The sequence below is a fragment of the Solanum verrucosum genome, unplaced genomic scaffold (genome assembly GCF_900185275.1).
Source record: "Solanum verrucosum unplaced genomic scaffold, falcon-dt-bn FXZP01000278.1, whole genome shotgun sequence".
Taxonomy (NCBI): Eukaryota; Viridiplantae; Streptophyta; class Magnoliopsida; order Solanales; family Solanaceae; genus Solanum; species Solanum verrucosum.
Window position 1 is genome coordinate 187,994 of NW_026020332.1, and position 14,030 is coordinate 202,023.

Here is a 14,030-nt window from a genome sequence, read left to right on the forward strand (position 1 = left end):
TAGCAACACTAGATGGACACAAATCGATCTTGCAAGAAAATCAATTTTGTCATCAATAGGATCAACTAGTGTTGATATTTATGCTTAACAAATTTATTATTTCTAAATTTAAAGCTAAGTGTCAACACTAGATGGACACAAATCGATCTTGCAAGAAAATCAATTTTGTCATCAATAGGATCAACTAGTGTTGATACTTATGCTTAACAAACACATTATTCCTAAATTAAAGCTTAATAGCAACACTAGATGGACACAAATCGATCTTGCAAGAAAATCAATTTTGTCATCAATAGGATCAACTAGTGTTGATATTTATGCTTAACAAATATATTATTTCTAAATTTAAAGCTAAGTGTCAACACTAGATGGACACAAATCGATCTTGCAAGAAAATCAATTTTGTCATCAATAGGATCAACTAGTGTTGGTACTTATGCTTACCAAATATATTATTTCTAAATTTAAAGCTAAGTATCAATACTACATGGACACAAACACATTATTGAAAACAATTGTACTTGAACTTTAGAAATTTAGAAGCACCAACCTTATCTCCTTCTTTGATGAAAGAAGCAATATAGTCTTATATCAACTTTTTTAGATGTTGAGCTTCCTCAGTTGCCTAGCACGAAAAGTTCTAAAATTAGTTATATATAAACTTCAAATCCAAGAATATTAGTTATATATATATATATATATTCAAGTTTTAATAAGTTCAAGTTTTCAATTCAAGTTCATATCTAATTTCTAAAATTAATTAGTTATATATTCAAGCTAATTAGTTCCAAGTTCAAGTTCAAATTTCAAGTTCAAGTCTAAGTTCAACTTCAAATTTTAAGTTCATGTTCAAAGTTCAAGTTCAAGTTTAAGTTCAAGTTCTAATTTCAAGTTCAAGTTCAAATTCTAATTTCAAGTTCAAGTTCTAAGTTCAAGTTCAAGTTCTAATTTCAAATTCAAGTTCTAATTTCAAGTTCAAGTTCAAGTTCTAAGTTCAAGTTCAAGTTCTAAGTTCAAGTTCAAGTTCAAGTTCAAATTCTAAGTTCAAGTTCAAGTTCTAATTTCAAGTTCAAGTTCCAAGTTCAAGTTCAAGTTCAAGTTCTAAGTTTAACTTCAAATTCTAAGTTCAAGTTCAAGTTCTAAGTTCACGTTCAAATTCTAAGTTCAACTTCAAATTCTAATTAAGTTCATGACATTCAAACATTCATCTTCTACTCATAACACTTCAATTTCTAATTTCTAACTTCAAATTAACACTTTACTAACTAGTCCTAAAATCAAATCCAAAAAAATCTCAATTTAACCTCAAATTACATATTCTCAAGTTTAAACTAGTTCTAAAATATAAAAATGTTAATTCTTCACTAACTAACAATGCCCAATTTAAAAATGTCTAATTTCTTTTTAAAAAAACCTTAAAATACAAAATCTTCAATTATCTATACCTAACTAACAATAATCAAATCAAATTAACAATTGAATAACACAACCAACAAACAAAAACAATAATATACTAACAAACAATCAATTATAATTACTAGCATTAAAGCCAAGTATTAATACTAGATGGACACAAACACATTATTCAAAACAATTCTACTTGAACTTGAGAAATTTAGAAGCACCAACCTTATCTCCAACTTTGATGAAAGAAGCAAAATAGTCCTATATCAACTTTTTTACATGTTGAGCTTCCTCAGTTGCCTAGCACGAAAAGTTCTTAAATTAGTTAAATATAAACTTCATATCCAAGAATATTAGTTTATATATATATATATTCTCAAGTTTTAATAAGTTCAAGTTTCAATTCAAGTTCATATATAATTTCTAAACTTAATTAGTTATATATTCAAGCTAATTAGTTCCAAGTTCAAGTTATAATTTCAAGTTCATATTCCTAATTAAGTTTAATTTATAGTAAATTCAAGTTGTAATTCAAATCCCTAAAATTCTAAATTCAAACTAGCTAGCTAGTGTCCCAACTTCAAACTATTAAATTAGTCCTAAAATATCAAATATAATTCAAACTATTAGTCCTAAATTCCAAATTCAAATTAGTCTTAAAATCACAAATTGAAAGTACTCCTAGAATTCAAAAATCAAACTATAGTGCTAAAATCCCAAATTCAAACTATTAGTATTCCTAAAATCTCAATAATAATTCAAACTAGTCCTAAATTCAAAATTCAAACTAATCTTAAAATCACAAATTCAAACTAGCCCTAAAATCTCAAAATCTAACTAGTACTAAAATCCTAAATTCAAATTAGCTAGCTATTCCTAATCCCAAATTCAAACTATTAGTCCTAAATTCTCAATAATAATTCAAACTAACTCAAATAATACCCAAGTTCAAACAACTCCTTAAATACCCTAATTCAATCTAATCTTACAATTCCAAAATCAAACTAATTAACTTAAGAAATACTGAATTTCAAACAAATCCTAAGATACCCTAATTCAAACTAACCCTAACATTAAAATTTTCAATTCACAATCAACAAACACAAACTAACAATCAAATAATACCTAATTCAAACTAACAATCAAAAACCCTAAATCATTCACTTACTAACTAACAATCAATCAATAAAACTAAGTATATTAGTACTCTAATTTTGAGATACTTCAACTAAATAGAAACAAAAGTAATCTATTATGGAGGTTCTAAAAATTCACCTTCACTAAGAAGGTCGGGGATGGAGGTGCTGGTCGAGATGGAGGCGGCGCCGGTCGGAATGGAGGCGGCGCCGGTCGTGATGGAGGCGCGCGACCTCCTGCTGGCCGCGACGTCCTCTGCTGCTGCGGCGTCCTCTGCTGCTGCGACGTCCTCTGCTGCTGCGAAGGTGGGTGGCTGCGGTCGGGGAAGGCGGCGTGACGCCGGTGTGGCGTGGCGCCGGTCGGGGATGGGTGGGGATCGGCGCGATGGGGGTGGGTCGGGTGGATCTGAAGTGGGGGAGTGAAAGTGAACTTAGGTTTTTGAGAGTTAGTGTTTAGGATTAAAACTTATATTGTCATTCTTTTTTAAAGAGAATTCTTTAATTTACCGACCTCGGGATGTCGATATTTTTAAAAATAATTATCTATATTTAAAAATATTTAATAAATACTGGCATCATGAAGTCGATATTATTTAAATAAAATAATAATTTAAATATATCGACCTCTTTAGGTTGGTATTTATTAATTAATTTTACTATAAATTCACCTCTAAAGGTTGATTTTATATATATATATAATTTAATTACATATCAACAGAAGTTTAATTTAATAAATTTAAATATTTATGTATATATATATGTATATATGTATACATATATATATACATATATGTATATATATAACTACATATCAACAGAAGTTTAATTTAATAAATTTAAATATATATGTATATATATAACTACATATCAATAGAAGTTTAATTTAATAAATTTAAATATATATATATATATATATATATATATATATATATATATGTATATATAAACTCACCTCTTGAGGTTGATTTTATTAATTAAACATATAAATTATATATATATAAAATTTAACTACACATCAACAGAAGTTTAATTTATTAAATTACATATGTATATATATATATATATAAATTTATTAAATTAAACTTCTGTTGATATTTAGTTAAATAATATATATATATATAGAGAGAGAGATGTATGTATATGTATATCATATATATAGATGTATACATATATATATGTATATGTATACATCTATATATATATGTATACATCTATATACATCTATATATATATATATATATATACATACATCTCTCTCTATATATATATATATATTATTTAACTACATATCAACAGAAATTTAATTTAATAATTTTTTTTTTATATATATATATATAGATATATACATATACATATATATGTATACAACTATATATATAATTATTTTAATATAAACTCACCTCTTGAGGTTGATTTTATTAATTAAACATATATAATTTAACTACACATCAACATATAATATATGTATATGTATACATACATATATATACATATATGTATGTGTGTGTATATATATATATATATATATATGTAAATTTATTAAATTAAACTTCTGTTGATGTGTCGTGAAATTTTATATATATATATATATACACACACACACATACATATATATATACATAATTATTTTAATATAAACTCACCTCTTGAGGTTGATTTTATTAATTAAACATATATATATATATATATATCACATTAAATTTTAAGAACACAAAATAGTCCTCCGGAAAACAATTTAAAAAAAATTAAATCAAAAGAGAAAATAATACCGACATCAAGAGGTCGGTTTTTATTGTAATTCATTTTCTGGGAAAAATTCCGACTTCTTGAGGTCGGAATTTGGTTTACCCGGAAACCGCAAACCGACCTCCGGATGTCGCTTTTAAAAGTAATTAGATGAAATAAAAATACCGACCTCCGGATGTCGCTTTAATTAATAGTCGAAATAAAAATACCGACCTCATGAGGTCGGTATTTTAATTACATACTATTTAATTTTTACCGACATTCGGAAGTCGGTATTATGAAATATTTAATTGAGAAAAAATTCCGACCTCAGGAGGTCGGAATTTTTAATGAATTACAATAAAAACCGACCTCTTGATGTCGGTATTATTTTCTCAAATAAATATAAAAAATACCGACCTCATGAGGTCGGTATTTTATATTAATTTATTTTTACTATTTAATTTTCCCAACATACGGAAGTTGGTATTATAATTTTTTTTGTTTTTTATTTTACACAAAACCTATTGAGAAAAAATAAAATATTGTTATTTATTTATTTTTTTAATACCGATATCAAGAGGTCGGTTTTTATTGTAATTCATTTTTTCCGAGAAAATTTCCGACCTCCAGAGGTTGGAATTTGGTTTTCCCGCTTTCCGCAAACCGACCTCCGGATGTCATTTTTAAAAGTAATTAGATGAAATAAAAATACCGACCTCCGGATGTCGCTTTAATTAATAGTAATTAGATGAAATAAAAATACCGACCTCATGAGGTCGGTATTTTAATTACATACTACCGACATTCGGAAGTCGGAATTATAAAATATTTAATTGAGAAAAAATTCCGACCTCCTGAGGTCGGAATTTTTAATGAATTACAATAAAAACCGACCTCTTGATGTCGGTATTATTTTCTCAATTAAATATAAAATATACCGACCTCTTGAGGTCGGTATTTTTATTGTAATTCATTTTTTCCGGGAAAAATTCCGACCTCCGGAGGTCGGAATTTGGTTTTCCCTCTTTATTTTGAATAAAAACCGACTACTTGTAAATACCGACCTTCGGAGGTCGGAAATTACCGACCTCCATTTGAGGTCGGAAATTTTTAGGTCGGTATTCACTGTTTTTTTAGTAGTGTGTGAATCCACTTGGATAAAATGTATGTGGAAGAAATTATACCGAAGTTTGATTTTATGTATTCGAGATACATGTATATGAGATCGAAGTAATTTAAAAAATTCACGAGAAGATATGTAATTAGATCCTAAACTAGTGAGATTTGTGTTGTTTGCCCGAGTTATTCATGTAGTATTAGTTATTCCACATTCTATCCTATATAAAATACTACATAGATTCTCTCATAAGTTATACATGTATTAGTTATGCGAGTTTTTAAATTGTCTACTGAACGTTATATAATTTTATACATAAATAGTTTATTTCCTATCTAACTATCAAATATCGAATCATATAAAAATTAATACATAAATAACTTATTTCTTGAGCTATCAAACGAGCCCTTAGTAATTTCAACTTTCTTCATAAACTCATATGTATTAATCGTTTATTTTATTAAGAAGTTGAAAATTATAATTCAGTAAATTTCTTGTCTTCTAAGGTTTCTGTCTTGGGGGGAAATTATTAGTTAAACTTCACAATTTTAAACTATGTCACATAAAAATTAAGAAATTCAGGATATCACATGAAAAAAAAAATCAATTTAATGCAAAAGTTAATTAATAGCAGTAAGGGTGAAAGAACTCACCCAATCAACATCCATCTGCTTCGTATTCTTCTTCGACGGCTTCATAACTCTCTTCCCTGTCTTTAGGGTTTTTGGTTAGGCTTATTTTAAGTTTTTATTTTATTTTTTATGATATAAAAAATTCTTTTAATTATTTATTTTTACTGGTATAATTTTGAAGTTTTATTTTGAGGTGTAATTTAAATTTTTAAGTTGTATGTTTTGCTCATAAACATAAAAATTTTATACTTATTCTTTAAAAAAGAAACTACAATATTTATTGATTGAACTTTAGTTCAATACAAAAGTAAAATTGAACATGAGTAGTAGTACTGTACTATATTTACTGAGCCATTTTTTTTATCAATAGCATTAGTAATAATATGATCTTGTTCATATTTCGTGATATTTCATCACTTCATTGGTATTATTACAAAAAGTTATGTAGATATAAAATGGTAGATTTTGTTTTTTCTTTCAAATATAAACTTGTAGATCAATTTTTGTATTTGAAAAAAATGTGAAATTATGATTTGAAATTTCAAATCAAACTTTTCGACAAATTTGAGATTTTCTCATCAGATAAAATTGCAGTCCATATGTTGATTTTATCTCATAATTTCAAATCACAACTTAACAGTCTATGTTCACCAAAGACATGTCTTATGTATGATATTGCAAAAGAAGTTATTGCAAGAAGGAAAGACTAATTTGAAAAACGGAGAATTGTGAATGATAATATATCATTAAAGATCATTACATTACATTTTACAAAAACCTTATTTGGAACGACCACGTATGTTCATCTCCTTTAGAACATATTTAATTTATATTCTTTGTATTACATAACATAATTAAAGATAAAATTAATTCCACGGTACATAATACCATTTCACAAGTCTTTTTGTATTAATAACAAAAACAAATTCAAAGTTTTCAATTAACACTTCTTAGGCAAAGGCGTCTGCCTCCAATCGTCAGAGATACCTTCTTTTTTTAGCTACTAGTTGAGATTTACCACTTCTCTCAAAAATTTCAATTTTATTTTTGTTATTGTTTGACGTTAGCCTCCTTTTCCTCTCTTTGTGAAGGATAAGTTTTTAACCTTGTGTTGTATTCGGAGGTTAGGCCAAGTCCACCTTTATGTATTAGTCTCGTGATATATATATATATATATATATATATAACACCTCAGATAACCTGAGATAAATTTATATATTCTTTTAAAAAAAATTAATAAAGATCATGAGTTTTTTAACATATGTAAAATAAAAATTGAAGACATAATTAACAATTTCGTTATAAATTTAACGGAGAGAAACCTCACATACCCAAACTTCAACCCTTGTTCTTGCTTTTCTTTTCCATAATCAAAAATCAATTTGTTAGTATCTAGTTTGAAAGTGAGTTATATGTAGGGGGTGTAAAAAAATTGGATCAAAAGAATGCTATTGATTTATTGCTATTGAATTATAGTTTGTGACTAAAAGTCTTCTTTTGTCACGTTCCTGTTCAAATAGTTGTTGCACTTATAAATATAAATGACGTGGATGTTATATTGGATGTGAGGACCAAGCATATCGAGATTGACTATTATTTTATTAGAGACAAGCTCAAGGTTAAGGTTGGACCTTAGTTGCTAATACAATCTACCAAGCAAGCCCTAAGTTTGTTATAACCATTGAGAGTTTTACTATTGACAATGTTAGGAAGATATTTTAGGAGATGCAACTATATATAGATTAATGATTGTACACTGGTGAATAAAGTCGTTTTCTTTGTTTCTACTTGCTTAAGTCCATTAATGGATTCCTGTAGTTTTTCATATTCCATTTCAATATTTTCATCTCATTTTTTTTGCTTGAAACGATTCTTTTTGCTTGCTCTAAGAAATGATGGAGCAAACTGGTTCTACTTCAATTAAAGATGATTCTTCTCCGCCTTGTTCCCTATTCTGCAACAAATTCATATCCGCATTGTGACGGAAGTACATTTCTTTGATCCGTTTGACACTTGAGCGTTTCTTCGGTTACCTTATAAATTAGTCAACTGTGAAAACGATATGAATATCTGAATTTGAATTGCAAACGGGTTAAATTTTTTATTTCCCAAAGATCTGATTTTTTCATGAATATTGTTTTGCGATGTTTGGATATAGGCTACAACGCCCCGTTAGAGAGCTATTGATCAATAATCTCTGCATCCCTATGTATAATATCAAAGCGTGCAATAACCCTGGCCGGCGGAGTAGCACGAAGCTTCCGATTCAATCGGGGTGTAAAAATAGAAAATTAAACATATGTATGAAATAATGTTGACCTATTTTTATTTTGAAATTAATGGTGAAAATAGAAATTTTAAAATTGATGCATGAGCAATATAATAGGTATCGTAAAACCACAAAATTTATAAAAGAGATCTTACGTTTATTTAATAATTTTTTATATATATATTTATTCTCATAACTTCTTAAAATATATAGTAGCTAAATATGATTTGATAAATAACTTCTTCTTTGTTTCAATTCACAGTATAACATTTCTTGTAATGTTTCATAAGACATGAATAGATATTTATAAATTATTGTATGTTACATAATACAACAAATGTTTATATTTTAGATAAGTTCTTATTGATTATAGCGTTGAAATTCTTTTTCAATTGAATTAATTGTTACATAAACTATCAAAATTATTCTAAAAGTTTTTAAAAATAGAATTAGACTGTGAGTATACCAAATAAATTTTCATTTTTTGCTTCTATAATATTTCATAATACATTTAATTACAAAAAATAGATTTAAATCATCATCATTATAGGGATTGTTATACTTTAGAAGACATTCAAAGTAGAATCTCTTTTTATATTTAATTATTAAAGATAATCTAATTAGTTTTGAGCTTGAAATGTCTAAAAAGACCTCTCAAAGAATTGAACAGTCTTATAAAGTCAATGTTAAAGCATGACTGATTTAAATTGAGATCAATTACACGAATTAAAAAGTAGAAACGAATTCTACAAATTTTGATTGCCTACAATTTTTGTTTATAACTAATCAATCATATTTTAAAAAAATAATAAAATTTAAAAAATATATGCATAATAATTAATAAAAAAATTAACCGTAAATATCTAGAAGTCTTATTTTGGAGCCCTAAAGTCATTGTTTTAGTGGCTTTAGGCTTAAGTCGCTCTTGTGATACATAGGTTGTTAATGTCTTTGATTAACCGTAAATATCTACAATGTAAATTCTGTTAGGCAATAGAAAACTAACGATAAAATATACTAAATTCTTGTTATAGTCAACCATTTCTAGCCATAGATCGAGCTGCTGGACCAGAATTAGGATGAAGCCTTAATTACTGTTTGGATTGACTTGTTATTTTTAATCTATAAATCAAAAGTCATAAGTTAAAATTCTTAATTTATAACTTTTAACTTATTTTTAATATTTTAGCTTAAAATCAAAATATTTTAAAGCACTTTCTTCACTTACCCAAACTCTCTAAAAATAATAATTAAAAGCTATTTTAGCTCAAAAAACACTTTTAAAATAAGTCAATCCAGACGGGTTGTCTTTTCTACTTTAGATGTAAACACAATCTTTTGGTAATATAGGGGATTTTAGAACTCGCATTGACAAATTGTAATCTTTATGTTTATAATTAGTGAGATTTTCATATTTGTATGAAAAATTACAACATAAAAATGAACCATGAACATTAGTTGACAAATTGCATCTTGAGAATAATTGAGATTTTGAGACAACTAGAAATAAAAGTATAAAACTAAATCCTAAGTCAATAATTTTATATACCAAATATGTATAAATATAATTTATTTATTTTCTATTAGATCATCGATTAACCCTTTAGGAAAAAATCTCAACCCATTAAAAACTGATAATTCGATAATTATTTACCATAAAACAAATATAATTTATGTATGGTGTCATTTAGGAATACAATATTTTTCTTTCGGAATATTTACTTCCAAGTTGCAATTAACTTTTAGCTCACAGGCATAGATAGCCCTTTTACTTGCCACAAGAAAATAGAGCATCATCTTTGTTAAAAGTTTTAATTAAATTTTTTTTTTTACTTCCTTATGATCATTATTTTAATTTTATTAATTTCTGGTATGGTGATATTGAAGTACATTGTGATCCTTTCCAAGTCTGAAGTATCTATCTTGTAAAAAACTTATCTGCATCGGATGTATACATCAAATTAATGTAATTTTTATTATTACGTGATTAATGAAGTAAAACACATGTTAATTAATTATGATTAAGTAAAATTGAAACTATAAATAATTTAAACACATGACATGTATGTATTGATTTGATGTATACACCCGATGCTGATAAGTTTTACCTATCTTTCATTATTATATTATTATAGAATGGCGTATGAATGAATTAAATTTTATTTCCAACTTTTCTTATTTCCATTTTTTAAATACAATAATGATTTGTGCTGTGGTGTAGAGCGCAATCAAGATTTCCTCTAAAGGAGACAAAATTTAAATAAATAAATTCATGAAAAATTCAAGAGACTTAAGCATACAATGAATATACATTTTTTAAAAATAAATAATTTACATATCTACCAGTTCTACACCATGCAAATTTTCCACTTCTCCATGAATACCTTTTTTGGTTACTAGAAAATTACCACTTCTTTCAAAAAGTTACCATCAATATTTATTTATTTTTGTTCATTGTTTGACCTTTTAAATTTATACAACACAATAATTGTATTTTATGAGTTGCGATGAAATTTTAACTGTAAGAGTTTATATGGTAAAATATATAATATGAAGGCAACAATATCTATTCAAGAAAACATGTGAAATAGTAGTTTATTTTTATAGTTCAATAAGGTTCTGCCTAGTTCAATTGAACAGCAAGTGTTAATTGTTACCTTAAGATTTACTCAACTCAAAAAACATGATCTCGAAAAAAAAAATGTGTCACGAAATGTAAATATATATTTGGAATAGAAAAACGCATCTCATACATAAGCAAATACTATACAAGTAATTTTGGAGAGATCAAATTTTCCGTTGAAATGAAGCCACCCATAGTCATACAACGTTGAGGCCATAATCCAACTTGTCCATTTGATGTCATGAATACGATCCAACTTTCACCGTCTATGCAGCAGAGCAGAACTTCACCTTTTTTTGATATGGTAGAAATATGTCTAGAACCTTGTACAGTAATTAATTTGATCCAAGATGCCTCGACGCCATAGTCTTTCATTTGCCATAATATAAAATCGCCCCACCAATAAATATCATTAGAGAAAACACAAAGCATTCCTTCCAATACTGAAACATCAAACATAAGGTTACTTACTCGCAAAAGCATTTGCTCAGACAATGGTATCTCTCCATACACCTCATTTGAAATATTAAATGAAATCATAAAATTCTTTTCTGAAAAACCGATCCAATGAAATGCTCCATGTACAAAGGCCAAACAGCTCCTACCATTAAACAAATAGAAAATGCCACTGGAATATTCATCAATTTTACTCCAGGAGCCTTTTTTTAGTGAGAGAAGTTCAATAGATACGTTACAATCATAATTTCCGTCCAAACCAATCTTAAGGACCTTATAGTCATTTGTAGTTGAGTCATATCCCATCCCGCATACAAAATTTCTCTTTGGTGGAAATTTTGGATTGGGAAGTAATACCGATTCTCATGTGAAGGGGTTCCATAGAAAAAATATGATATCTCTTTCATTATAATTACTAACTCCCATAATAGACAAGCCATCGAAACAACAATAGATTTTGACATGCCATGGTTTAAAATCTGATGGGTAATCAAGTTTTTGTACAGACTCAATTAGTTGAATTGACGATAAAGAAGAGCAATAGTAGGAAACCACACCATCCTCAGGGTCAGGGAACCGACGACAACTAATAAATTTCTGGGAATTTTGATTAGTCTTGGCATGATTGAGATGCTTCCTCGTAAAATAAGGTTCGACGATTAATTTCTTCCAAGATTTTGAAACACATTTGAATCGAAGAAGAGACTGTACAGGTAACCTACTAAGTATGTCCATAATTATTTCCTCTGGTAAGTGAATATCCATTTCCTAGATAAGACAGGCAAGTGAAGGTGTTAATATTTTCAAAAAATGCAAAAGATCATATATGAAAAAAGAAAGGTACATATATAGAGAGCAAAAGGTTTTTAAGTACATGGACATTGTACACCATACCTTGATTTGGTCGAGAAGACCAACGATTGCTACGAGTGTTGTTTCAAATAAGGAATATTAGTGGTAATGAATCAAGAACCGCAGAATGAAAACTTGAACAAGAATCCAAACTTGAGTTCCATAATTATCAAACTCTTTTAAGAAAAGAAAGCAAATAAAAGAAGACCTTTTTTTTTGGTTTGTATGTGTATTCTTGTGATGAGTGATTTTGATTATTGATACGTAGGGTATATATAGGCATCTAGTTGATAGAAATTAGTATTAATGTAGGATTAGATTTTTAGAATTTGGTAATTTTAGAATTATTTTTTTGAGTTGGATTTAAAATAGGAAATAAGGTTTTATGAGGTTTGGAATTAGTTTTAACAAAGATATTCTAAAGAGATTAGGAAGATTTTTTCCTCTTTTTTTTTTTTTTATCTTTTCTTTCTCTTTCCCTGTACGTGTTTTCTTTCTTTTTTTTTTTTTTTTCTTATTGTGTATGTTTCTTTCTTTTCTTCTTTTTTTTGTATTTTTTTCTTTAAAAAATATTAAATATCAATTAAAAAGTATTAAATGATTATAATATTTAAGTGAAAAAACATATAATTTTATTTTTTTTGAATTTTCTTTCTTTTATAATAAAAAAATAATATTAAAACCTAACTTTCAATTTATTTTATTAAATAATACAACTCAATTATTGTATTTTTAATTATATGAATCTATATGGTAAAATATCTAATATGAAGACAACATAATCTCTTTTCAAGAAAAAATGTGAAATAGTAGTCCATTTTTATAGTTCAATAAGTAAGGTTCTGCATTAGGATTTACTCAACTCAGAAAACATGAAATAACATGATTTTGAAAAGAAACACGCATCTCATACATAAACAAATACTATATAAGTAATTTTGGAGAGATCAAACTTTCCATTCAAATAAGTTACCCTTAGTCATACAACGTTGAGACCATAATCCAACTGGTCCATTTGATTTTATGAATACGACCCAACTTTCACCGTCTATGCAGCGAGCAGAGCAAAACTTCACCATTTTTTGGTATGGCTAAGAAAAGTCTAGAATCTTGTATAGCAATTAATTCGGTTCAAAGACACTATAGTCTTTCATTATCCATAACTTAAAATCCCCCCCACCCTCCGAATATAGTAGGAGAGAAACACAAAACATTCCTTTCTAACACTAAAACATCAAACATAATTCCCAACTGCATTTGCTGCCGAGGCAATGGCATCTCTTCATATGAAATACTAAATGAAATACTTTTGTGAAGACCAATCGATTTTATATTATGAATTCAAAAATTCAGAAAACAGCCGATGTTTGTTCTACATCATCACAAGATGTTGATCAATTTGATCCACCTGACATGGCTAATATTTCTGATCAACTGGAGGAAAAGTTGAAGATTCTACGGGTTAAAGTGAAAAAAAATGAAAATCCAATCTGCCCCTGCTACTGATGATAATGAAGGACACCCAGAGGCTTCTAGCCAAGAACATGTACAGGTGGAGTCTGAACATGAAGACTTACTCGATGTTGGAGGTCGATATAGCTTGCTCCTAATACTAGGCAATTGCCATTTGTTCAGTAGAAAGAGACGTCTAGGGAGATTGGAATAGAGTTGAGTGATGGGCATCTGGTGAGAATAAGAAGCCAGTTTTGTGGTGAAATTAGACAAGCTATATTGAGCAAAAACAGTCAGGTGAGCTAGTCTTAAGAATTAATACTAATGTGAGGTTTTTTTATTGAAAGAATTTTATAACATA

General features: G+C 27.8%; 1 protein-coding gene across 1 annotated transcript in view; it reads left to right on the forward strand.

Moving 5' to 3' along the window:
• LOC125836649 (probable WRKY transcription factor 65) overlaps nt 1-14,030 on the forward strand; it is a 212,052-nt gene that overhangs the window by 25,576 nt on the left and 172,446 nt on the right. The gene's annotated exons all lie outside the window — the stretch shown is intronic.